This window comes from Oncorhynchus masou, chromosome 31 (assembly GCF_036934945.1).
Source record: "Oncorhynchus masou masou isolate Uvic2021 chromosome 31, UVic_Omas_1.1, whole genome shotgun sequence".
Classification (NCBI taxonomy): domain Eukaryota; kingdom Metazoa; phylum Chordata; class Actinopteri; order Salmoniformes; family Salmonidae; genus Oncorhynchus; species Oncorhynchus masou.
Genome location: NC_088242.1, coordinates 6,150,397 through 6,176,070, shown reverse-complemented (window position 1 = coordinate 6,176,070; position 25,674 = coordinate 6,150,397). Strand labels below are relative to the sequence as shown.

Genomic DNA, 25,674 nt, shown 5'->3' with positions numbered 1-25,674 from the left:
ATAAGGGATGTAAAGGCAAAAAAAGGCCATGGTGGCAAAGTAAATACAATATAGCAAGTAAAACACTGGAATGGTAGATTTGCAATGGAAGAATGTGCAAAGTAGAAATAAAAATAATGGGGTGCAAAGGAGCAAAATAAATATACATGAAGGACGGGATATTATCTATGTGAGGTTTTACTTACATTCAGTGGCACAGTGCATTTAACTAAAGCAAGTGACAGGGTAACAAAGTCATTTAAAAACTAAGCATGTTTTTGAGAAGGTTGCATGTTTTTGAGAAGGTTGCATGTTTTTGAGAAGGTTGCATGTTTTTGAGAAGGTTGCATGTTTTTGAGACGGTTGCATGTTTTTGAGACGGTTGCATGTTTTTGAGACGGTTGCATGTTTTTGAGATGTTTAAATGCAGTAGACCAGGGGTGTCAAACTCAAATACCCAGTGGGCCAAAATGTAAAACCTGAACAAAGTCACGGGCCAACATTGAACAAATTAACCTTTTAATATGGACCCAAACAAGTTTTGCTTTAACATTGAATATGGAACAAGCATCGCTTATTACCATACAATATATAATTTAATAGTGGAGACATGCAAAATCGAATTTCAAATGAAAAAACACATCAATGGCATTCATTTATTAAATAAATAAAATTTAAATAAAAATTGTATGCCTCTTTTCTATTTGCAGCCTTCTGATTTAAATACCAAAATAAACTTTTTCCACTGGCTAATAATTTTACAAATAAAATGATAATAAATCAATCAACCATTCAAGCCCATGCCTTGTAGCAAGAAAAAGTGCATAAAGAAAACGTTAATAATTGCACACTGGTCTAATCTGATGTGCCCAAGCCAGATACCTGGCATCTCTTCTTGGATGCTAGTTCATCAATGTCTGGGCTCAAGCTCTGAGCTGAAGAAATCCTCAGTATCGAGTGAAGATGTTCATCAGTCAGACGTCTCCTGTGAGTTGTTTTGGTCATCTTCATCGAGGAGAAAAGTTGCTCGCATAGATAAGTGCTGCCGAACATGGAGAGCATCTGAGCAGCTTGGGTGCGGAGCTGAGGCATTGTGTCAGGGATGAACCGTGGAAACTGTGCGGCGCCCACAGCATCATACTTTGACTTCAGCGTGTCGTTGCACTGGAGTTCAATCAGCTCCATTTGGATGTTGGTTGGTGCATTTTCCACATCAACTGCGAAGGGATTACTAAGCAGTTCAAACTTGCATTTCTGGGCATCGAAGTCGGCAAATCGCCGGCTAAACTCAGCGGCGAGAACACTGAGTTTTTCAGCAAACTGTGCGCATGGGAACACGGCGGTAGAGATCTGCGCTTTTATGGATTGGCAGCAGGGAAAATGGCAAGGGTTTCCTTGCAGCATCTGATTCTCCCACAGGCACAGTTTAGTTTTGAAGGCCCTCACTGCAGCGTACATGTCTGTGATGATGCGCCCCCGCCCCTGAAGCTGCAGGTTCAGAGCATCGAGATGGCTCGAGATGTCACAGAGAAAGGCCAGCTCACACAGGAACTTTTGCTCCCGGAGCTCTGCTGTATCCTTCCCTTTGGTTTCCAGGAATTGACATATTTCCTCACGCAGCTCGAAACATCTGTTCAGTACTTTTCCTCTGCTTAGCCATCTCACCTCTGTGTGATACGGCACGTCTGCGTATTCCGAACCACACTCCTCCAGAAAAGATTTAAACTGGCGGTGATTTAGACCTTTGGCTCTTATAAAGTTAACTACCTGTGTTACTGTGGTCATAACATGTTCCATCTTTAGGGCTTTGGCACACAGTGCTTCCTTATGTATGATGCAGTGGTAAACAGTTAGCTCACCTGCACAGTTCTCTTCCCGCATCTTCTCCCGAACCATGCCCACCAGTCCACTCTTTTTACCGCACATCGCTGGCGCACCATCTGTCGTTAATCCAACGAGTTTATCCCACGGCAGCTTTATTTCAGTTACACATTTGGAAACCTCCTCAAAGATTTCCTTTCCTGTGGTTGTGCCATGCATTGATTTGAATCCTAATAGCTCCTCCGTAACACACAGATTTGAGTCCACTCCACGGATGAAGACTGACAGCTGAGCAGTATCAGATGCATCGCAGCTCTCATCCACAGCGAGGGAGAACGCAACAAAATCCTTTCCCTTTTCCATCAGCTGGTCATACAGATTGGTGGCAAGATCACATGTGCGATCAGCTACTGTGTTCCTGCTCAGGCTCACGTTTGAAAATGCTTGTTTTTTCTCTGGGCATACGAGGTCACAAACCTTCATCATGCACTTTTTCATGAACTCTCCCTCATTAAAGGGCCGGGCTGATTTTGCGATCTCTGCTGCCACCATATAACTAGCCTTTACAGCAGCCTCGCTTTGTGATGTGGCTTTTTTAAACATATTCTGTTGTGAAACCAAGCTTCTTTTCATCTCCTCTACTTTCTGGCTCCTTTGAGTCATGTCCAGGTCCTTGTATTTGTCATGGTGTTTCGTTTCATAGTGTCGTCTAATGTTGTACTCCTTACTTACAGCCACGTTGACTCCACAAACAAGACAAACAGGTTTGTCTTTTACATATGTAAACAGATATTCTGCCTCCCACTTGTCCAGAAAGCTCCTGTTTTCGCCTTTCTTTTCGCCATTTTTGGAAAGGGTTAGCTCGCTGACAGTTGTAGCGCGTATGTTTCTATGAATACAGTCACAGAGGAGAGAGCGTTTCTGGGTCCTGTCCAGATTGGCGCGCGAAAACAGCAGAGCATTATGGGATTCGTAGTATTAGTGGTGAATGCGCTGTATAATACCGGCGGGCCAGCTCTAGTAGTAATTTGGTATTGTCTCGCGGGCCAAATATAATTACCCCGCGGGCCAAATTTGGCCCACGGGCCAGAGTTTGACACCCGTGCAGTAGACATTCGGAGGTGGTTACCTGGACACAGATTAATTCTAGTCCTGGACTAAAGAGCTGAATGATGAATCTCCATGGATAATTATTGTAGGTTCTGTGAGCTATTTGGTCCAGCTGTTATCAGAGTGTTATCTTTAGTTTGGTCGTGGTTTAGTTAGAGTTTGTGGTTCCCTGTCTCTCCAGATCACCAGCCAGGCAGACTCAGAGGCCATCACCAATCAGAAGCTGGTGAAAGGACACGCCTACTCTCTGACCGGGGCTATCGAGGTAACATCAGACAGTATCTGATACATTATATCCACACTATCCTAGCCTGGTCACTGCTCTGTTTGTGCTTTACGGCCAACACCTAACGGCCAACCACCTTATGGTTAACGCTTAACGGCCAACCACCTTGTGGTTAACCCCTAGTGGCCGACCCCCTAGTGGCCGACCCCCTAGTGGCCGACCCCCTAGCGGCCGACCCCCTAGTGGCCGACCCCCTAGCGGCCGACCCCCTAGCGGCCGACCCCCTAGCGGCCGACCCCCTAGCGGCCGACCCCCTAGCGGCCGACCCCCTAGCGGCCAACCCCCTAGCGGCCAACCACCTTATGGTTAACCCTTAGCGGCCAACCACCTTATGGTTAACCCCTAGCGGCCGACCCCTAGCGGCCAACCCCCTAGCGGCCAACCACCTTATGGTTAACCCTTAGCGGCCAACCACCTTATGGTTAACCCCTAGCGGCCAACCCCCTAGCGGCCAACCACCTTATGGTTAACCCTTAGCGGCCAACCATCTTATGGTTAACCCCTAGCGGCCAACCTCCTAGCGGCCAACCCCCTAGCGGCCGACCCCTAGCGGCCGACCCCTAGCGGCCAACCCCCTTATGGTTAACCCCCTTATGGTTAACCCCATAGCGGCCGACCCCTAACGGCCAAATGAGTTAGCTATAGAGCACAAACAGATCTTGGACCAGTCTAACCCTCGTAGTGTATGAGATCTGTCTGAACCCAAAGCAGGACCTAACTACTGTATGATGACCTTACTAAACCAGGTGAACTACCGTGGCCGCAAAGAGAAGCTGGTCAGAGTACGTAACCCCTGGGGAACAGTGGAGTGGACTGGGGCCTGGAGTGACAAGTAAGAAATGATACGCATCGGCCCCCTGAATGACACGCATCGGCCCCCTGAATGACACGCATCGGCCCCCTGAATGACACGCATCGGCCCCCTGAATGATACGCGTCGGCCCCCTGAATGACACGCATCGGCCCCCTGAATGACACGCATCGGCCCCCTGAATGACACGCATCGGCCCCCTGAATGACACGCATCGGCCCCCTGAATGATACGCGTCGGCCCCCTGAATGATACGCATCGGCCCCCTGAATGATACGCATCGGCCCCCTGAATGATACGCATCGGCCCCCTGAATGACACGCGCATCGGCCCCCTGAATGACACGCGTCTCGGCCCCCTGAATGATACGGTCTCGGCCCCCTGAATGACACGCGTCTCGGCCCCCTGAATGATACGCATCGGCCCCCTGAATGACACGCGTCTCGGCCCCCTGAATGATACGCATCGGCCCCCTGAATGACACGCATCGGCCCCCTGAATGATACGCATCGGCCCCCTGAATGACACGCATCGGCCCCCTGAATGACGTCGGCCCCCTGAATGACACGCATCGGCCCCTGAATGATACGCGTCTCGGCCCCCTGAATGATACGCGTCTCGGCCCCCTGAATGATACGCGTCGGCCCCCTGAATGACACGCATCGGCCCCCTGAATGATACGCATCGGCCCCCTGAATGATACGCGTCGGCCCCCTGAATGATACGCATCGGCCCCCTGAATGACACGCATCGGCCCCCTGAATGATACGCGTCGGTCCCCTGAATGATACGCGTCGGTCCCCTGAATGATACGCATCGGCCCCCTGAATGATACGCGTCGGCCCCCTGAATGACACGCATCGGCCCCCTGAATGACACGCATCGGCCCCCTGAATGATACGCGTCTCGGCCCCCTGAATGATACGCGTCTCGGCCCCCTGAATGATACGCGTCGGCCCCCTGAATGACACGCATCGGCCCCCTGAATGATACGCATCGGCCCCCTGAATGATACGCGTCGGCCCCCTGAATGATACGCGTCGGCCCCCTGAATGATACGCATCGGCCCCCTGAATGATACGCGTCGGTCCCCTGAATGATACGCGTCGGTCCCCTGAATGATACGCGTCGGCCCCCTGAATGATACGCGTCGGCCCCCTGAATGATACGCATCGGCCCCCTGAATGACACGCATCGGCCCCCTGAATGATACGCATCGGCCCCCTGAATGATACGCATCGGCCCCCTGAATGACACGCATCGGCCCCCTGAATGATACGCTCGGCCCCCTGAATGATACGCGTCTCGGCCCCCTGAATGACACGCATCGGCCCCCTGAATGATACGCATCGGCCCCCTGAATGATACGACCCCCTGAATGACACGCATCGGCCCCCTGAATGACACGCCGGCCCCCTGAATGACACGCGTCTCGGCCCCTGAATGATACGCGTCTCGGCCCCTGAATGATACGCGTCGGCCCCCTGAATGATACGCATCGGCCCCCTGAATGACACGCGTCTCGGCCCCCTGAATGATACGCATCGGCCCCCTGAATGACACGCATCGGCCCCCTGAATGACACGCGTCTCGGCCCCCTGAATGATACGCATCGGCCCCCTGAATGACACGCATCGGCCCCTGAATGATACGCGTCTCGGCCCCTGAATGATACGCGTCTCGGCCCCCTGAATGATACGCATCGGCCCCCTGAATGATACGCATCGGCCCCCTGAATGATACGCATCGGCCCCCTGAATGATACGCGTCGGCCCCCTGAATGATACGCGTCGGCCCCCTGAATGATACGCGTCGGCCCCCTGAATGATACGCGTCGGCCCCCTGAATGATACGCACGGCCCCTGAATGACACGCGTCGGCCCCTGAATGACGCGGCCCCCTGAATGACACCGGCCCCTGAATGACACGCATCGGCCCCCTGAATGACACGCGTCTCGGCCCCCTGAATGACACGCGTCTCGGCCCCCTGAATGATACGCGTCTCGGCCCCCTGAATGATACGCGTCTCGGCCCCCTGAATGATACGCGTCTCGGCCCCCTGAATGATACGCGTCGGCCCCCTGAATGATACGCGTCTCGGCCCCCTGAATGATACGCATCGGCCCCCTGAATGATACGCATCGGCCCCCTGAATGATACGCATCGGCCCCCTGAATGACACGCATCGGCCCCCTGAATGACACGCATCGGCCCCTGAATGACACGCGTCTCGGCCCCTGAATGATACGCGTCGGCCCCCTGAATGATACGCGTCGGCCCCCTGAATGATACGCGCGGCCCCCTGAATGAATGAATGATACGCGTCGGCCCCCTGAATGATACGCGTCGGCCCCCTGAATGATACGCGTCGGCCCCCTGAATGATACGCATCGGCCCCCTGAATGATACGCATCGGCCCCCTGAATGACACGCGTCTCGGCCCCCTGAATGACACGCGTCTCGGCCCCCTGAATGACACGCGTCTCGGCCCCCTGAATGACACGCATCGGCCCCCTGAATGATACGCATCGGCCCCCTGAATGATACGCGTCGGCCCCCTGAATGATACGATGAATGATACGCGTCTCGGCCCCCTGAATGATACGCATCGGCCCCCTGAATGATACGCATCGGCCCCCTGAATGATACGCGTCTCGGCCCCCTGAATGATACGCGTCTCGGCCCCCTGAATGATACGCGTCTCGGCCCCCTGAATGATACGCGTCGGCCCCCTGAATGATACGCACGGCCCCCTGAATGATACGCGTCTCGGCCCCCTGAATGATACGCATCGGCCCCCTGAATGATACGCGTCTCGGCCCCCTGAATGATACGCGTCGGCCCCCTGAATGGTACGCGTCGGTCCCCTGAATGATACGCGTCGGTCCCCTGAATGACACGCATCGGTCCCCTGAATGATACGCGTCTCGATTTTGAGATATGGGGGGGATCCATTAGGGGGTGGAATCCATTAGATTTTGAGATGGGGGGGGGGTGGAATCCATTAGATTTTGAGATGGGGGGGTGGAATCCATTAGATTTTGAGATGGGGGGGGTGGAATCCATTAGGGGGTGGAATCCATTAGATTTTGAGATGGGGGGGGTGGAATCCAAAGTTGTGCTATATATTCATTGGCTATGTCATGGCTAATTTGTAAATGATAAATATTGATACTGTTGGTTGTTTGTTCCTTGTCAATCATTGGTGAAATTAGCTTTCAGACAATATCTTTAAGTAAATCAATCATTCCTTAATTAATGGAATTGCAGGCAGGAGTTGACAACGGGAACACAGCACGCATGTTTCTGAGTTAGTTCTGCATCCCACCTAGGGGCACTGCTGATTTATATACATGTGATCACTCCCTGGTGGTATTGATCCCCTACGTAAATGTATGTGTGTATCAATAAGCTGAGGTTACCTTATAAAGAAACCGAGTACAGTAACTTCTCTGAATTCATTAGCATTGTCCACTGTCACACAAGATCAACATTTCAAAACCAGACAGTGGTTCCTTCTCTTTATCGAGTTTCAGTCTGACTCAGACCCGGCCTGCAAAAGCACACTCTCACAACATCCAGGGTTTAACCACAAAGATATAGATGGCTTGTGCAACTTATAGTGACAAGAGTTTTTACACACATTGCAACAGTATCTTATAAGGCCTGCAGCAAAACATATGGATCTTTAAGTGATCCTTAATCACTAATGAGGAGGGGCTTTGGAGGGAGGGACTCCCCCTAAAATATATTACCAGCTCAAAATCTCAATCTGCGAAAATGGCAAGTTAATTTGGGGTTGATGAGGATTTCAGAACTAAAGTGGGGGGGGGGGAAAAAGACACAGGCTATCGTCTTGAAAAGGAAAGATGCACATCCCTAATTGACCCCCCCCCAACCCTGACGCGTTCCAGTTTCCAGTCACTTGATTCAACATGAATCTAGTAAATCTTCCTCAGTTCATTTTAAATTGAGTGTAACAGGACTGTGGTTCTTCTCTCTCTTTCTCCAGCTCCTCTGAGTGGAACAGCGTTGATGTTTCTGAGCGGGACAACGTGAAGGCAGACGACGGAGAGTTCTGGTAACGTCATCAATACAGAACTCATCTAGGACCAGTTTCCCGGACCTAGATTTTAAACGAGTCCTTGAGTAAAGATAACTTTCAATAGAGAATCTCCGCTTTTTTTGGGGGTCCAAGACTTTATCTGGGTCCAGGAAGCCAGGTCGTAATGACTTCATCATTACATGTCCTGTGTCTGTGCAGTATATAGTAGACGGAATAGACATTGTGTGCTCATTATCCTCAGTGTCTGTTTGGTGAAGTGTTTTTTTCTTAATCTGTACTGCTTTGCGATCTGTTTTTAACAACAAAACATTTTTACAGGATATGTTTCAGACTTGGTGTTTCCTTCATGTCTTTACAGGATGTCCTACTCTGACTTCACGAGGCACTACCATCGTCTGGAGCTCTGCACTCTGACCCCTGACACACTGACCACCGATGACGTTAAACACTGGAGCGTGACCAACTACGACGGGGCCTGGAGGAAAGGATCGACGGCAGGAGGATGCAGGAACAATCCCTGTAAGTCTAACTGCAGTATGCAGGAACACTAGTTAGGTATGTCCACCTGTATTCTTCTGAGAGATCAGATGACCTAGATCCTGAAACACCTCGTCTTCTCTAGGAAGACCTAGACCCTGAAACACCTCGTCTTCTCTAGGAAGACCCTGAAACACCTCGTCTTCTCTAGAAGACCCTGACCCTTCTCTAGGAAGACCCTGAAACACCTCGTCTTCTCTAGGAAGACCTAGACCCTGAAACACCTCGTCCTCTCTAGGAAGACCTAGACCCTGAAACACCTTGTTTTCTCTAGGAAGACCTAGACCCTGAAACACCTCGTTTTCTCTAGGAAGACCTAGACCCTGAAACACCTCGTCTTCTCTAGGAAGACCCTGAAACACCTCGTCTTCTCTAGGAAGACCCTGAAACACCTGGTCTTCTCTAGGAAGACCTAGACCCTGAAACACCTCGTCTTCTCGAGGAAGAGCCTGAAACACCTCGTCTTCTCTAGGAAGACCTAGACCCTGAAACACCTCGTCTTCTCGAGGAAGACCCTGAAACACCTCGTCTTCTCGAGGAAGACCCTGAAACACCTCGTCTTCTCGAGGAAGACCCTGAAACACCTCGTCTTCTCGAGGAAGAGCCTGAAACACCTCGTCTTCTCTAGGAAGACCTAGACCCTGAAACACCTCGTCTTCTCTAGGAAGACCCTGAAACACCTCGTCTTCTCTAGGAAGACCCTGAAACACCTCGTCTTCTCTAGGAAGACCCTGAAACACCTCGTCTTCTCGAGGAAGACCCTGAAACACCTCGTCTTCTCTAGGAAGACCTAGACCCTGAAACACCTCGTCTTCTTTGGGTCAGTGGTATTGATGGTGCTTCTTTGAGTTACATTAAAGTGTAGAGGGTTGTTAGTTTGTTCCCAGGTTGGGATCGAATTTCCACTCTGTTACATACAAACACCAGCCGTGAGAAAGGAATTCTACACAACATGCAGTCTCCCTCCCTCACCCTGACCTTTGTCAATCCGGGTTCCCTACAGACACGTTCTGGATGAATCCCCAGTTCAAGATCAAGCTGGAGGAAGAGGATGACGACCCGGGGGATGATGAGGTGGGCTGTAGCTTCGTGGTGGGACTCATCCAAAAGAACAGAAGACGGATGAGGAAAGCAGGAGAGGACATGCACACCATCGGATTCGCCATCTATGAGGTGGGGCTCATAAGATATGATGTTTGTATCCATTAGGACATTCACTCTGTGTCGTATGTATCAGATACTCTCCCAGTATATCTACAACTATATCCAAATATACTCTCCCAGTATATCTACAACTATATCCAAATATACTCTCCCAGTATATCTACAACTATATCCAAATATACTCTCCCAGTATATCTACAACTATATCCAAATATACTCTCCCAGTATATCTACAACTATCCAAATATACTCTCCCAGTATATCTACAACTATATACAAATATACTCTCCCAGTATATCTACAACTATATACAAATATACTCTCCCAGTATATCTACAACTATATACAAATATACTCTCCCAGTATATCTACAACTATATACAAATATACTCTCCCAGTATATCTACAACTATATACAAATATACTCTCCCAGTATATCTACAACTATATACAAATATACTCTCCCAGTATATCTACAACTATATACAAATATACTCTCCCAGTATATCTACAACTATATCCGAATATACGCTCCCAGTATATCTACAACTATATCCGAATATACGCTCCCAGTATATCTACAACTATATACGAATATACTCTCCCAGTATATCTACAACTATATACGAATATACTCTCCCAGTATATCTACAACTATATACAAATATACTCTCCCAGTATATCTACAACTATATACAAATATACTCTCCCAGTATATCTACAACTATATACAAATATACTCTCCCAGTATATCTACAACTATATACAAATATACTCTCCCAGTATATCTACAACTATATACAAATATACTCTCCCAGTATATCTACAACTAAATACAAATATACTCTCCCAGTATATCTACAGCTATATACAAATATACTCTCCCAGTATATCTACAGCTATATACAAATATACTCTCCCAGTATATCTACAGCTATATACAAATATACTCTCCCAGTATATCTACAGCTATATACAAATATACTCTCCCAGTATATCTACAACTATATACAAATATACTCTCCCAGTATATCTACAACTATATACAAATATACTCTCCCAGTATATCTACAACTATATACAAATATACTCTCCCAGTATATCTACAGCTATATACAAATATACTCTCCCAGTATATCTACAGCTATATACAAATATACTCTCCCAGTATATCTACAGCTATATACAAATATACTCTCCCAGTATATCTACAGCTATATACAAATATACTCTCCCAGTATCTCTACAGCTATATACAAATATACTCTCCCAGTATATCTACAGCTATATACAAATATACTCTCCCAGTATATCTACAGCTATATACAAATATACTTCCCAGTATATCTACAGCTATATACAAATATACTCTCCCAGTATATCTACAGCTATATACAAATATACTCTCCCAGTATATCTACAGCTATATACAAATATACTCTCCCAGTATATCTACAGCTATATACAAATATACTCTCCCAGTATATCTACAGCTATATACAAATATACTCTCCCAGTATATCTACAGCTATATACAAATATACTCTCCCAGTATATCTACAGCTATATACAAATATACTCTCCCAGTATATCTACAACTATATACAAATATACTCTCCCAGTATATCTACAGCTATATACAAATATACTCTCCCAGTATATCTACAGCTATATACAAATATACTCTCCCAGTATATCTACAACTATATACAAATATACTCTCCCAGTATATCTACAACTATATACAAATATACTCTCCCAGTATATCTACAACTATATACAAATATTGTTTTCTGTAGTTGTTGATTTAATTTTCTGTCAGTTTGATGCATTGAGTAACAATTGAGTAACAAATGTTATTGTTTGTTATTTAAGTGTTTCTGCTTGTGTTTCTGATTTCATCTGCTTGTGTCTCTGATTGTGTTTCTGATTTCATCTGCTTGTGTCTCTGATTGTGTTTCTGATTTCATCTGTTTGTGTCTCTGATTGTGTTTCTGATTTCATCTGCTTGTGTCTCTGATTGTGTTTCTGATTTCATCTGCTTGTGTCTCTGATTGTGTTTCTGATTTCATCTGCTTGTGTCTCTGATTGTGTTTCTGATTTCATCTGCTTGTGTCTCTGCTTGTGTTTCTGATTTCATCTGCTTGTGTCTCTGCTTGTGTTTCTGATTTCATCTGCTTGTGTCTCTGCTTGTGTTTCTGATTTCATCTGCTTGTGTTTCTGATTTCATCTGCTTGTGTCTCTGATTGTGTTTCTGATTTCATCTGCTTGTGTCTCTGCTTGTGTTTCTGATTTCATCTGCTTGTGTCTCTGCTTGTGTTTCTGATTTCATCTGCTTGTGTTTCTGATTTCATCTGCTTGTGTCTCTGATTGTGATTCTGATTTCATCTGCTTGTGTCTCTGATTGAGTTTCTGATTTAATCTGCTTGTGTCTCTGATTGTGTTTCTGATTTCATCTGCTTGTGTCTCTGCTTGTGTTTCTGATTTCATCTGCTTGTGTTTCTGATTTCATCTGCTTGTGTCTCTGATTGTGTTTCTGATTTCATCTGCTTGTGTCTCTGATTGTGTTTCTGATTTCATCTGCTTGTGTCTCCTTGCTCTCTAATCCCAGGTGCCAGAACAGTTCCACGGCCAGCGGGAGGTCCACCTGGATAAGAACTACTTCCTGTCTCACGCCCAGACGGCCCGTTCTGAGACCTTCATCAACCTGAGAGAGGTCAGCACCCGCTTCAAACTGCCCCCAGGAGAATACCTCATCGTCCCCTCCACCTTCGAAGCCAACCTGAACGGGGACTTCTGCCTACGAGTGTTCTCCGAGAAACAGGCCGAGACTCTGTAAGCGTGTGTGTGTGTGTGTGTGTGTGTGCGTGTGCGTGTGCGTGTGCGTGTATACTCCAGGTTTGAAAATATCAGGGCTGGTCAAAGATAAATGTGTTTATTTTTGTAATCATTTTTATTTTTGTCAGGCCCTGTGACGACCCGGTTAAGGCAGAACTAGAGGATGTAAGAAACAATTCTACACTACTCTACATTACACTACATTACACTACTCTACATTACACTACACTACTCTACATTCCACTACATTACTCTACACTACACTACATTACACTACATTACACTACTCTACACTACACTACACTACATTACACTACTCTACATTACACTACACTACTCTACATTCCACTACATTACACTACTCTACACTACACTACTCTACACTACACTACTCTACATTACACTACTCTACATTACACTACTCTACACTACACTACTCTACATTCCACTACATTACTCTACACTACACTACACTACATTACACTACATTACACTACTCTACACTACACTACACTACTCTACACTACTCTACACTATACTACTCTACTCTACACTACACTACACTACTCTACACTACTCTACACTACACTACTCTACACTACATTACACTACATTAGTCTACACTACTCTACACTACATTACACTACACTACACTACACTACTCTACACTACACTAGTCTACACTACATTACTCTACACTACATTACACTACTCTACACTACATTACACTACACTACACCACACTACTCTACACTACACTAGTCTACACTACATTACTCTACACTACATTACACTACTCTACACTACATTACACTACTCTACACTACTCTACATTACACTACACTACATTACACTACTCTACATTACACTACACTACTCTACAATACACTACTCTACATTACATTACACTACATTACACTACACTACACTACACTACACTACTCTACACTACTCTACATTACACTACTCTACAATACACTACTCTACACTACTCTACATTACACTACACTACATTACACTACTCTACATTACACTACACTACTCTACAATACACTACATTACATTACATTACATTACACTACTCTACACTACTCTACATTACACTACATTACACTACTCTACTCTACATTACACTACTCTACTCTACTCTACACTACACTACATTACACTACTCTACACTACACTACTCTACACTACACTACACTACTCTACACTACACTACTCTACACTACACTACTCTACACTACTCTACACTACACTACTCTACACTACACTACTCTACACTACATTACACTACTCTACACTACATTACTCTACACTACACTACTCTACACTACACTACACCACACTACTCTACACTACACTAGTCTACACTACATTACTCTACACTACATTACACTACTCTACACTACTCTACATTACACTACACTACACTACTCTACAATACACTACTCTACATTACATTACACTACACTACATTACACTACACTACACTACACTACTCTACACTACATTACACTACATTACACTACTCTACATTACACTACTCTACACTACTTTACACTACTCTACACTACACTACACTACATTACACTACACTACACTACACTACTCTACACTACTCTACACTACTCTACACTACACTACTCTACACTACATTACACTACATTGCACTACACTACACTACACTACACTACACTACATTACACTACACTACATTACACTACTCTACATTACACTACTCTACATTACACTAGTCTACACTACATTACTCTACACTACATTACACTACTCTACACTACTCTACATTACACTACACTACACTACTCTACAATACACTACTCTACATTACATTACACTACACTACATTACACTACACTACACTACACTACTCTACACTACATTACACTACATTACACTACTCTACATTACACTACTCTACACTACTTTACACTACTCTACACTACACTACACTACATTACACTACACTACACTACACTACTCTACACTACTCTACATTACTCTACACTACACTACTCTACACTACATTACACTACATTGCACTACACTACACTACTCTACACTACACTACTCTACACTACATTACACTACATTGCACTACACTACACTACACTACACTACACTACATTACACTACACTACACTACACTACTCTACACTACACTACTCTACACTACACTACACTACTCTGCACTACATTACACTACATTACACTACACTACTCTACACTACACTACACTACTCTGCACTACATTACACTACATTACACTACACTACACTACTCTACTCTACTCTACACTACACTACATTACACTACTCTACACTACATTACACTACTCTACACTACATTACACTACATTGCACTACTCTACACTACTCTACACTACATTACACTACTCTACACTACTCTACACTACATTACACTACTCTACACTACATTACACTACTCTACACTACATTACACTACTCTACACTACATTACACTACACTACTCTACACTACTCTACACTACATTACACTACTCTACACTACATTACACTACACTACTCTACACTACATTACACTACACTACACTACTCTACATTACACTACTCTACACTACTCTACATTACATTACACTACATTACATTACACTACACTACTCTACAGTACTCTACACTACACTACATTACACTACACTACATTACACTTCACTTCTCTCACTTTCCAAAGTGACTTATCATGGCGGTATCTCTGTAGGATACAGTACCCGAGGGGGAGGTTGATGCTGGCTTCAGGGGCCTGTTCACTAAGCTTGCTGGAGATGTAAGTATCATTACCGACCATTACTATTATAAACTGGTTACCAATGTAATTAGAGATACATGTTTTGTCATACCCGTGGTATACTGCCTGATATATAACACGTCTGTCAGCCAATCAGTATTCAGGGCTTGAATCACCCAGTTTATAACAGACCATTTTGTGTGTATTATATATATATATATATATATATAAAATACATAATATGACACTGCCAAAAATATGTATATATATAAATATAAAATACATAATATATATATAAAATACATAATATGACACTGCCAAAAATATGTATGTGTGTATATATATATATATATATAAATATAAAATACATAATATATATAAAATACATAATATGACACTGCCAAAAATATGTATGTGTATATATATATAAATATAAAATACATAATATATATAAAATACATAATATGACACTGCCAAAAATATGTATGTGTGTATATATATATATATATATATATATATATATATATATATATATATATATATATATATAATATATATATATATATATATATATATATATATATATATATATAATTTTTTTTTTTTTTTTTTTTTTTTTTGGCAGTATATATATATATATATTTTTTTTTTGGCAGTATATATATACATATAAAATACATAATATGACACTGCCAAAAATATGTATAATATTTAATGAAGTTATTGACTGGGCAAATGTACCTTTTCATAGTTGAAGTACTTCTCTCTGTAAATAGGATATGGAGATTTCAGCATCTGAACTCAGGAGCATTTTCAACAAAATCGTTGCTAAGCGTGAGTCAACTGCTTTCTTTCCAGTCACGATTTCTGTTTGTACTGTGCACACTGAATACTACAATGAACTAAAATATATAAACGCAACAGGTAACGTGTTGGTCCCATGTTTCATGAGCTGACATAAAAAAAAATCCTAGAAATGTTCCTTACGCACAAAAAGCTTATTTCTCTCAAAATGTTGTGCGCAGATTTGTTTACATCTCTGTTCGTGAGCATTTCTCCTTTGCCTGGATAACCGTCTCAGGGAAGCTCATCTGCGAGCTCGTCGTCCTCACCAGGTTCTTTACCCTGACCGCAGTTTGGCGTCGTAACCAACTGCAACGCTGCAAAGGTCTTCACGGATTAGTCCCGGTTTCACCTGTACCGAGCAGATGGCGTTGTACGGGTCAGCGGTTTGCTCATGTCAACGTTGTGAACAGTGCCCCATGTTGGTGGTGGGGTTATGGTATGGGCAGGCATAAGCTACGGACAACGAACAAGGTTGCAATTTATCAAAAGCAATATGAATGCACAAAGATACCGTGATGAGATCCTGAGGCCCCGTTGTCGTGCCATTCATCCGCCGTCATCACCTCATGTTTCAGTATGATAATGCACGGCACCATGGCGCAAGGATCTGGACACAATTCCTGGGGGCTGAACATGTCCCAGTTCTTCCATGGCCTGCATACTCACCAGACATGTCACCCATTGAGCATGTGTGGGATGCTCTGGAATGACGTGTACGACAGCGTGCTCCAGTTCCCACCAATATCCAGCAACTTCACACAGCCATTGAAGAGGAGCGGGACAACATTCCACAGGCCACAATCAACAGCCTGATCAACTCTATGTGAAGGAGATGTGTTGCGCTGCTTGAGGCAAATGGTGGAACCAGATACTGACTGGATTTCTGATCCACAGCCCCTACCTTTTATTTAACACGCTGTCGTACATGTTGATACACAGCAGATACTGACTGGTTTTCTGATCCACGCCCCTACCTTTTATTTAACACGCTGTCGTACACGTTGATCCACAGCAGATACTGACTGGTTTTCTGATCCACGCCCCTACCTTTTATTTAACACGCTGTCGTACACGTTGATCCACAGCAGATACTGACTGGTTTTCTGATCCACGCCCCTACCTTTTATTTAACACGCTGTCGTACACGTTGATCCACACCAGATACTGACTGGTTTCCTGATCCACACCAGATACTGACTGGTTTTCTGATCCACGCCCCTACCTTTTTAATAAAGGTATCTGTGACCAATATATGTATATCTGTATTCCCAGTCATAATATTCATAGATTAGGGCCGAATTAATTTCTCAGTTGACTGATTTCCTTACATGAACAGTAATTTAAGGTTTTTGAAATTGTTGCGTTGATATTTTTGTTCATTGTATAGAGAGCACATGTTTAATGTATATTGCAGACTACAGAAGTCCCTACTCTGTCCCTACCCTGTCCCTACCCTGTCCCTACCCTGTCCCTACCCTGTCCCTACCCTGTCCCTACCCTGTCCTAACTCTGTCTTACTCTGTCCCTACCCTGTCCCCACCCTGTCCTAACTCTGTCTTACTCTGTCCCTACTCTGTCCCTACCCTGTCCCCACCCTGTCCTAACTCTGTGTCCTCTGCAGGAACGGACATAAAGACAGACGGCTTCAGCCTGGACACAGCCAGAATCATGGTCAACCTCATGGACGTATCCTTTACTGCTCCCTTACACAACTACTACCTCTGTTGTTACATACTGTTAGATACTGTTACATACTGTTACAAACTGTTGTTACATATTGTTGTTACATACTGTTAGATACTGTTACATACTGTTACATACTGTTACATACTGTTACAAACTGTTGTTACATGCTGTTGTTACATGCTGTTGTTACATGCTGTTGTTACATGCTGTTGTTACATGCTGTTGTTACATGCTGTTGTTACATGCTGTTGTTACATATCCAAATGGCCAAGGTGGAGAAAAGGGACCTCCATGTAGTCTTCCTCGACCTCGCCAATGCATTTGGCTCCTGTGCCCCATGAACTCCTGTGGTCTGCCTTCAGATTTCTCCACATACCGGACACCATCACAAACCTGGTGAAGTCGTACTTCCAGGATCTGCAGTTCTGCTTCACCACCTCAGAGTTCACCACCTCATGGCAGTGCCTGAATGTAGGTATAATGGCGGGATGTACCATTTCTCCGTTGGCATTCACAATGGCAATGGAGGTTATCATCAGATCCTCAAAATGGGTTGCTGGTGGACAGCGAGTCGACTCTGGTTTCCGGCTCCCTCCACTCAGAGCCTACATGGAGGACATCACAACATTGACCACCACTGTCCCATGCACCAGGAGACTGCTCAGAAAACTCGAGGAGAACATCAGCTGGGCCCGTATGAAGATTAAACCATCCAAGTCACGCAGCATCTCGATTGTGAAGGGAGTACTCTCTGACCTGAAATTCTTCATCTGAGATGAACAAATCCCAACAGTGTCTGAGCAGACGGTAAAAAGCCTTGGAAGGTGGTATGATGCAAGGCTGAAGGACGAACACCAGGTGCAACAGCTGCGCAAAGACATCAGTAGTAGCCTACAGTCCATCGACAACCCCCAGCTACCTGGAAAGTTAAAGGCCTGGTGTCTGCAGTTTGGTCTCCTACCCCGGGTGTTGTGGCCCTTAGCACTGTATGAGGTTCCAATCTCAACAGTGGAGAAGATGGAAAGAGGAGTCACAGGCTACTTAAAGAAGTGGCTCGGAGTTCCACGATGCCTTACCATCATAGGCCTCTATGGAGATGGTGTCCTCAAGCTGCCCCTCACCAGTCTAACAGAGGAATTCAAGTGTGCAAAAACCAGGCTCCAGATGACACTGAATGAATCTCGAGACCCAGTGGTGAGCAACCACGCGCCGACCTTGGCAACTGGGCGCAAATGGAAGCCAGGAAAAGCAGTCCAGGAGGCAACAGCAGCCCTCAGACATGCTGACATTGTGGGTCATGTTCAGCAAGGAAGAGGAGGCCTTGGGCTAACTAGCCGTGCTGCTTGGAGTAAGGCCACTGCACCAGAGCGGCGGAAGATGGTAGTGCAGGAAGTACGCCATCAGGAGGAGGCTGCAAGGAGGGCCAAGGCAGTCTCTCTTGCCAAACAGGGACAGTGGACTCGATGGGACAGTGTGGGGAAGAGGAAGATCAGCTGGAAGGATCTGTGGGCCATGGAAGCGAGGCGGTTGAGCTTTTCAATCAGAGCAACATATGACGTCCTTCCAACACCAGTTAATCTTCACCAATGGGATGGTGAAGATCCGGACTGTGCCCTCTGTTCCATGCCAGCCAACCTCAGGCACATTCTCACAGGGTGTAAAACAAGCCTCACCCAAGGACGCTACACTTGGCGTCACAACCAAGTCCTTAAAAACCTTGCGTCCGCCCTGGAGGACAAGCGAGCTGCCACCAACTCCCTACCACCCACAGCAGCATCACACTCCTTACGGACAAACTTTGTCCGCGAAGGGGTTAAACCACCGAAGAGCGGCTCTACACCATTAGAGCGAGACCAGCTGCGCTTGGCCCGCGACTGGAAAATGCTAGCTGACATTGGCCGGCAACTTGTGTTTCCTCCGGAGATCGCAACCACCACCCTAAGACCTGACATGGTGCTCTGGTCCCATTCACTCAATAAGGTCTTCATCATTGAGCTCACAGTACCCTGGGAAAACTCAGTAGATGAGGCTTATGAGCGAAAACATCTGCGCTATGCTGATCTAGCTGCCGAAGCACGGCATCATGGCTGGAACACAGAAATCCGACCAGTGGAGGTGGGCTGCAGAGGTTTTGTGGGAACATCTACAACCAGACTGCTTAGAGACCTGGGAATTAAGGGCCAGAGCCAGCGTTCGGCAATCAAAGCTGTATCAGAGGCGGCAGAAGGCAGCAGTCAGTGGCTCTGGATGAAGAGGAAAGACCCCAGCTGGGCCCCGAAGTGAGAGGGCCAGGAGGTATGCGGTCAACAATGCTTGACTCAGGGAGGAGGACGCCCCTGCCATGCATAGTCCCATGGGATGTTGGCTATCAACAACAAGGCAACTCCTATGACTAATTGGGAATGGGACGCAAGCGTAGGATTGATCACCCTGTCGCTGGCCGCCTTTGGGGAGGGTGTATAGTGTGAAAGGCCGAAACACCCTAGGAACCAAAGGTACACTACTGACGATGCGCTCCCCAAATTTCACCACGCTCACTGTTCATTAACTCTTGGAAGTGCTTGCACAGAGGATAGTAACATCTCATCCTGTGTTCTTGGAATCTGAATATGTTGTGACATGCTGTTGTGACATGCTGTTGTTACATACTGTTGTGACATACTGTTGTTACATACTGTTGTGACATGCTGTTGTGACATGCTGTTGTGACATGCTGTTGTTACATACTGTTGTTACATACTGTTGTGACATACTGTTGTGACATGCTGTTGTTACATACTGTTGTTACATACTGTTGTTACATACTGTTGTCACATGCTGTTGTTACATACTGTTAGATACCGTTGTTAGATACCGTTGTTAGATACCGTTGTTAGATACCGTTGTTAGATACCGTTGTTAGATACCGTTGTTAGATACCGTTGTTTAACCTTAACCGTTAAGCAGGACAGTGGTAACGGCAAACTGGGGCTGGGAGAGTTTGCAACCCTGTGGAAGAAGATTCAGAAATACCTGGTGAGGTTCTCGTGTGTTACTGCTGTGGTAGCTCTGGTCCAGGGCATTACATAGGTTCAGCAAGCTGCATGTAACGCCTTGGACCAGAGCTACTGTGGTACTATCTCTGTTGTGTTAAGATTGGACAGCCTACAAGTGTTTACCGAGTGTAGTGTGTGTTTTACACAGTGCAATCTCTTTAACATGTCCCTGTTCCCCCTCTGTCCCTCTCTCTCGCCCTACCTCTCCCTTCCTCTCTCTCGCCCTACCTCTCCCTTCCTCTCTCTCGCCCTACCTCTCTCTCTCTCTCGCCCTACCTCTCCCTCTCTCTCTCTCGCCCTACCTCTCCCTCCCTCCCTCTCTCGCCCTACCTCTCCCTCCCTCCCTCTCTCTCTCGCCCTACCTCTCTCGCCCTCCCTCTCTCTCTCGCCCTCCCGCTCTCTCTCTCTCGCCCTCCCTCTCTCTCTCGCCCTCCCTCTCTCTCTCGCCCTACCTCTCTCTCCCTCCCTCTCTCTCTCGCCCTACCTCTCCCTCCCTCCCTCTCTCTCTCGCCCTACCTCTCTCTCTCGCCCTACCTCTCCCTCCCTCCCTCTCTCTCACACCCTACCTCTCCCTCCCTCCCTCTTTCTCTCGCCCTACATCTCCCTCCCTCTCTCTCTCGCCCTACCTCTCTCTCCCTCTCTCTCTCTCTCTCGCCCTCCCTCTCTCTCTCGCCCTACCTCTCCCTCTCTCTCTCTCGCCCTACCTCTCCCTCTCTCTCTCTCTTGCCCTACCTCTCCGTCTCTCTCTCTCGCCCTACCTCTCCCTCTCTCTCTCTCTCTCTCTCGCCCTACCTCTCCCTCCCTCTCCCTCCCTCTCTCTCTCTCGCCCTACCTCTCCCTCCCTCTCTCTCGCCCTACCTCTCTCTCGCCCTACCTCTCTCTCGCCCTGCCTCTCCTCCCTCCCTCTCTCTCTCGCCCTACCTCTCTCCCCCTCCCTCTCTCTCTCGCCTCTCCCTCTCTCTCGCCCTCCCGCTCTCTCTCTCTCTCCCTCCCTCTCTCTCTCGCCCTCCCTCTCTCTCTCGCCCTACCTCTCCCTCCTCTCTCTCTCTCTCGCCCTACCTCTCCCTCCCTCCCTCTCTCTCTCGCCCTACCTCTCTCTCTCGCCCTACCTCTCCCTCCCTCTCTCTCACACCCCACCTCTCCCTCCCTCCCTCCCTTTTCTCTCGCCCTCCTCCCATCCCCTCCTCTCTCTCGCCCTACCTCTCCCTCCCTCTCTCTCTCTCTCTCGCCCCTACCTCTCCCTCTCTCCCCCACCTCTCCCTCTCTCTCTCTCGCCCCTACCTCTCCCTCTCTCTCTCTCTTGCCCTACCTCTCCCTCTCTCTCGCCTCTCCTCTCCTCTCTCTCTCTCGCCCCCCTCTCCCTCCCTCCCTCCCTCTCTCTCTCTCGCCCTACCTCTCCTCCCTCTCTCCCCTACCTCTCTCTCGCCCCCTCCTCTCTCTCCCTCACTCTCTCTCCCTCACTCTCTCTCGCCCTACCTCTCTCTCGCCCTACCTCTCTCTCGCCCTACCTCTCTCTCGCCCTACCTCTCTCTCGCCCTACCTCTCTCTCTCGCCCTACCTCTCCCTCCCTCTCTCTCGCCCTACCTCTCCCTCCCTCTCTCTCTCTCTCGCCCTAACTCTCTAGTCCATCTATAAGAGCAATGACATGGATGGGTCTGGCTGTATGAGCACACCAGAGATGAGGATGGCCTTAAACAAAGCAGGTTTGTGGACATTTAAATAAACCTAATTTACACAAATGTATGGGTTCAATACTCAGGGATCAATAGTGTATGCACAGTCTACTGTTAGACACTTTGGATAAAAGCCAAGTGACATACATTATACTGTATATTATATAAGTACCAGTCAAAAGTTTTAGAACACCTCATTCAAGGATTTTTCTTTATTTTTTTTACTATTTTCTACAGAATAATAGTGAAGATATCAAAACTATGAAATAACACATATGGAATCATGTAGTAACCAATAAAAAGTGTTAAACAAATCTAAATATATTTTTATAATTGGAGATTCTTCAATGTAGCCTCCATTTGCCTTGATGACAGCTTTGCACACTCTTGGTATTCTCTCAACCAGCTTCATGAGATAGTCACCTGGAATAGATTTCAATTAACAGGTGTGAAAAAAGTTCATTTGTGGAATTTCTTTCCTTCTTAATGCATTTGAGCCAATCAGTTGTGTTGTGACAAGGTAGAGGTGGTATACAGAACATCGCCCTATTTGGTAAAAGACCAAGTCAATATTATGGTAAGACATGAACGTCAGTCAATCTGGAAAATTTCAAGAACTTTGAATGTTTCTTTAAGTGCGGTCGCAAAAACCATCAAGCGCTATGATGAAACTGGCTCTCATGAGGACCGCCACAGGAAAGGAAGACCCAGAGCTCCCTCTGATGCAGAGGATAAGTTCATTAAAGTTAACTGCACCTCAGATTGCAGCCCAAATAAATGCTTCACAGAGTTCAAGTAACAGACACATCTCAACATCAACTGTTCAGAAGAGACCCAGTGAATCAGGCCTTCATGGTCGAATTGCTGTAAAGAAACCACTACTAAAGGACAACAATAAGAAGAGACTTGCTTGGACCAAGAGACACGAGCAATGGACATTAGATCGGTGGAAATCTGTCCTTTTGTCTGACGAGTAGGTGAACGGATTATCTCTGCATGTGTGGTTCCCACCGTGAAGCATGGAGGAGGAGGTGTGATGGTGTGGGGTGCTTTGCTGGTAACACTGTCAGTGATTTATTTAGTATTCAAGGCACACTTAACCAGCATGGCTACCACAGCATTCTGCAGCGATACACCATCCCATCTGGTTTGCGCTTGGTGGGACTATCATTTGTTTTTCAACAGGACAATGACCCAACACACCTCCAGGCTGTGTAAGGGCTATATGACCAAGAAGGAGAGTGATGGAGTGCTGCATCAGATGACCTGGCCTCCACAATCACCTGACCTCAACCCAATTGAGATGGTTTTGGATTAGTTGGACCGCAGAGGGAAGGAAAAGCAGCCAACAAGTGCTCAGCATATGTCTACTTTGAAGAATCTAAAATATATTTTGATTTTGTAACGAGTGCGCTGAGAGTCGGGAAACAAGTTCAGGGAGTTTTAATAAATAAATGTAGCATAATACAACACACAACGCACAGACAGGAAACAGAAACAATGACGCCTGGGGAAGGAACCAAGGGGAGTGACACATATATACTGGATGAGCTGCACTACCTGAGCCACTTGTGTGGGTTGTAGACTCCGTCTCATGCTAACACTAGAGTGAAAGCACCGCCAGCATTCAAAAGTGACCAAAACATCAGCCAGGAAGCATAGGAACTGAGAAGTGGTCTGTGGTCCCCACCTGCAGAACCACTCCTTTATTGGGGTGTCTTGCTAATTGCCTATAATTTCCACCTGTTGTCTATCCCATTTGCACAACAGCATGTGAAATTTATTGTCAATCAGTGTTGCTTTATTGTCAATCAGTGGACAGCTTGATTTCACAGAAGTGTGATTGACTTGGAGTTACATTGTGTTGTTTAAGTGTTCCCTTTATTTTTTTGAGCTGTGTGTGTGTGTGTGTGTGTATGTATGTATGTATGTATGTGTGTGTGTATATATATATATATATATATAATGGTAGGTGTGTATATATGGTAATCAAGGAGGTGAGTTTCATTATGCGCTTAACGAGGGTGACATTGTGCGCCTTAAGGAGCAGCCTGGTGACCTCGAGGCCGGAGAGGGAGCACACCTGACAGATTTGTTTAACCCTTGTTTTGGTTACTACATGATTCCATGTGTTATTTCATAGTGTTGATGTCTTCACTATTATTCTACAATGTAGAAAATTGTCAAAATAAAGAAAAACCCTGGAATGAGAAGGTGTTGGAACTTTTGACTGGTACTGTATTTTTTTAATATTTTTATTGGGGTCCCCATTACCAGACGCCCATGGTCACAGCTAGTCTTATTGGGGTCCCCATTACCCGACGCCCATGGTCACAGCTAGTCTTATTGGGGTCCCCATTACCCGACGCCCATGGTCACAGCTAGTCTTATTGGGGTCCCCATTACCCGACGCCCATGGTCACAGCTAGTCTTATTGGGGTCCCCATTACCCACGCCCATGGTCACAGCTAGTCTTATTGGGGTCCCCATTACCAGACGCCCATGGTCACAGCTAGTCTTATTGGGGTCCCCATTACCCGACGCCCATGGTCACAGCTAGTCTTATTGGGGTCCCCATTACCCGACGCCCATGGTCACAGCTAGTCTTATTGGGGTCCCCATTACCCGACGCCCATGGTCACAGCTAGTCTTATTGGGGTCCCCATTACCCTTATTGGGGTCCCCACGCCCGCCCATGGTCACAGCTAGTCTTATTGGGGTCCCCATTACCCGACGCCCATGGTCACAGCTAGTCTTATTGGGGTCCCCATTACCCGACGCCCATGGTCACAGCTAGTCTTATTGGGGTCCCCATTACCCGACGCCCATGGTCACAGCTAGTCTTATTGGGGTCCCCATTACCCGACGCCCATGGTCACAGCTAGTCTTATTGGGGTCCCCATTACCCGACGCCCATGGTCACAGCTAGTCTTATTGGGGTCCCCATTACCCGACGCCCATGGTCACAGCTAGTCTTATTGGGGTCCCCATTACCCGACACCCATGGTCACAGCTAGTCTTATTGGGGTCCCCATT

General features: G+C 46.3%; 1 pseudogene; it reads left to right on the top strand.

Annotated features, from left to right (window-relative positions):
* The window catches only part of LOC135523369 (calpain-2 catalytic subunit-like), a 49,218-nt pseudogene that overhangs the window by 21,683 nt on the left and 1,861 nt on the right, over positions 1-25,674 (top strand).